The sequence below is a fragment of the Protobothrops mucrosquamatus genome, unplaced genomic scaffold (genome assembly GCF_001527695.2).
Source record: "Protobothrops mucrosquamatus isolate PMUCROS unplaced genomic scaffold, P.Mucros_1.0 scaffold2210, whole genome shotgun sequence".
Lineage (NCBI taxonomy): Eukaryota > Metazoa > Chordata > Lepidosauria > Squamata > Viperidae > Protobothrops > Protobothrops mucrosquamatus.
In genome coordinates this window covers 20876-24490 of record NW_015388302.1, presented here as the reverse complement: position 1 = coordinate 24490, position 3615 = coordinate 20876, and positions in this window count along the sequence as shown.

The following is a 3615-nucleotide window of genomic DNA, read 5'->3' as shown; positions in this document are numbered from 1 at the left end:
CTTGGCTCTTTTATGACTCGTGGACATTAACTCCCAGAATTCCTGAGCCAGCATGGCTGGCTCAGGAATTCTGGGAGTTGAAGTCCACGAGTCATAAAACAGCCAAGGTTGCCTACCCCTGCCCTAACCCTTCCTGTCTGGCTCTGGCATTACAATTGAAGAAGAACTTAAAACCCTTCCAAGCAAATTTTTGAAAAGGAACATTAATGCCCTTACCCAGCCTATTTTTAGTATTGAGCATAATAACAAGCAAATCTGTCTGCTCCTCTTCCAGATTATAGATTTGTATGTTTTATTACAGACTGATCTGGCGTTTATCATTCTCAATCTGAGACCATAAACAATTGGGCCACCAAGACCTAAGACTGGAGAAGCTGGGGCAGATTGACAATTCCCTTCCCCTAGAATGGCCTACCTCTCTTCCTCCAATGTATTTTACTCAATCTCAAGTCACTGAGATCTACTCTTTATTTATTTGTTAATCAAATTTATATGGCTCCCTATTTCATGGAAAGTAACTCTGGCTGGTGTACAACAATCCAGTACTATTTTGCCCTACTACCATCACTCCCAATCCTACATCATAAGCCAACAGCCAACTATAGTTAACTTATTCAGAAATTATAACTACAGAAAAATATGGAGACCAGTGATCTGGTGACATAGTTCAAATTGACACTTTGTGTAGTTTACTACCCCTTGTTTTCTATGCAATCAGTATCCTGAAAGCCTTTGAGCAGCCTCTCTCATCTCAGATTGGGAGAGTCTGTTCTTCTACTTCTTATTCTGTGTGGCTATCTACTAGCTCAGGGCTTTTCAACCTTTTCACCCATTGTACCACTTTTAGGATATGGCAACACCCGAGTACCACCAGGCGCCTAGCAAGGGGTCAAAAACTTGATGACCCCCCCCCAAAAAGGAAAAAAGTGTTAAAGTACAGGTAGTCCTCGACTTACAACAGTTCACTTAGTGACTGTTTGAAGTTACAATGGCACTGAAAAAAGTACCCCACAAGCCACAGCTGAGCAAGACACCTGCCTGCCCACCCGGTGGCGCTCTTCCTCCTGTCTGAGGTTTTTATTGTTGTGAGCATTTCTGTTGAGGATTGGCGGTGGGGTGTGGGGGTGTTTGTTTTTTATTCCCCCTGTCTGCTGGGTGGTTGCAGCAGGTTTTGGTCACTTCACATGACCCTGGGACACTGACCGTCATAAATATGAATCAGTTGCCAAGCATCTGAATGTAAATCACAAGACCCTGGAGATGCTGCAACATTCCAGCTGATCAGCACTTCTTCTGGGCTCAGCAGAAGCACCAGGATCAATGCTGAGCTCCAGCAGTAATCTGGCGCTGATCCTGGCGCTTCCACTGAGCCCTGACAGCCCCAAAGAAATGCCGATCAGCTGGAAAGTGGCACTGATCCTGGGGCTTCCGCTGAGCCCTGACAGCTCTGCAGCTCTAGCCATCTCTCGCTCAGGCTTGTGCAATGCTGCCACCGGTTCAGCTCATTCCCCTCCCCTGCTACCACTTTTCTAGGATGGTCGCGTACCACCTGCCAGGTGCCAATGTACCACAGGTGGTACCTGTACCACTGGTTGAAAAGCCCTGTACTAGCTCACCACCCCACATCCTTATGATCTTGATATAGGATAAGGTTTCCATTAGGAAGAGAGAATGGCTGATAATTGGTGTCAGCCGCACTAGATAGTGCAGATCAGAAAATCAATTCCACAGAAGGACTAGAACTGTGCTTTATTAACATAGGCTACATAACAGAATCTTCTAAATCTAATTATCCTTTACCTCCCCTCCTCCTTATAACCCAGTGAATCAGAAAGATGTATGCCTGAGCTGCTCCTGTTTATCATCTTGATTTCCTCGCCTTCCCTTGGTCTGGTGCAGTGAAACATGTAATGCTAGTGCCACATAGTTCCCAGCTTTGCTTTCCTCGTTTTGAATCTGCTGGAAAGAAGAAAAAAAAATTATAAGTCCCCACATATTCAACCAGTCCAAACGTCTCCTGTCCCCACTTCTGATCACTGATTCAGGAATCAGTTCTGTCTGTGACAGGCCTTCTAGTTGGTAGATCAGTACTCAGAACTCACTGTCCATGCTGCAGTGGATCCCTCCATGTTAATCACTTAATGCCAGTTGCTTCAGCTCCGATTCTGACTAATTCTGAATCTTCATAAGAACTTTTGAGGTCTTTGTAGCAATAAATTATTTAAACCTGTTTCCAATCATAAGTTGGCAGCTTCATTTGGTCCATAACCTGCCTAAATTCTTCGTACATTTTTTTAATCTTATAACTAAATATCTTTTTTAATTGCAACAGATAAGCTTATTCTGATCATACCACAGCCAAAATATAAACCAATGCCCTTACATCCATAACTAAATTGACCAGTCACCAAACAATATGGGAAAACATTGTACATAACATTTGTACAAAAATGGCCCCCTCCAATTTTATGATTGTTATGTAAGTTTTGAACATAACATTATCTATTGTACGCTGAACTAAAATCAGAATTACTGGGTACATTTATTAACCTGAAATAGAAAGGCAATTCACCCTCTAAATAATTAACTGTGGACTGAAGTAATATGTGAGAGGTGCAAATGATTTCAACCTTCCGGCCTTCAGAAAAGTCTGACTCTGGATATTCACCTTCTCTGTAATAGAAAAGCAGAACTTTTTAAACTGTTTCCCTGTTTAGCCTTCTTGCATCATGTCCATCCTGTTTTATTTTTCTTTTCTTGCTTTCCTAATGTACAACTCTCCTTCCTCTTATTCTAGCTCAATCCTTTCTTTTCTCCCTCCATCCCTCCCTGCCTTTCTCCTCCAGTTTTTTCATACAGTGATCAATTACTTCTGTGTGAGCTATTTTATTTTACTAGCAACTTTAGTCAGTTTTATAATTTTATTTAACTACTTTTTTTTGCCCATATCTAATCCTCTTTTGGCATGTGGCTTCTGGTAAGATATATATATATATATATGTGTGTGTGTATTTGTGCATATACTTGCTTATATGCACACATATGTGTCATATGCACATAATTATGCAAAGGAGAAAATCTTCAAGATTTGTTTCAGCTGAAATTGGGAACCAATGTTGACAAGTTATAAAAGCTGAGTATTGTGAAACCTTTGTCAAAATTAAAAAAATGTATTTGGGATGAGATCATTTTCAACCCAGAGTTATCTTTATGTAAATACAGTATAAATTATTTCGTCTATACGGTATTACAAAATATCTGGAAATGGCACCTGTGATAATGTTAGACTGGTAAACACAGATAAACAAAAAGGAATAACTAGATTTCTTTTGGCTTAATCCACATGCAGTATTTAGTGAATTAAGGTGCTTTATAACTTATAGTATCTGTGTTTCTAGCTAGTATTCGAAGTGGAGCAACAAAAGCTTGTTCAGAAGTTTGTTAATATCATAGAATTGAAAAAGCTCATTTAAGTCATCAAGCCCTGCCTTTACTTAGTGTAGAATACAAATATAGGCACCATTGACAAATGTTTGTCTAACCCCTGCTTGAATATATTTAACAAAGCAACTCAAGAACTCTGTGTCTAATTACTTCCTCTTTCTGCCCTCTCTC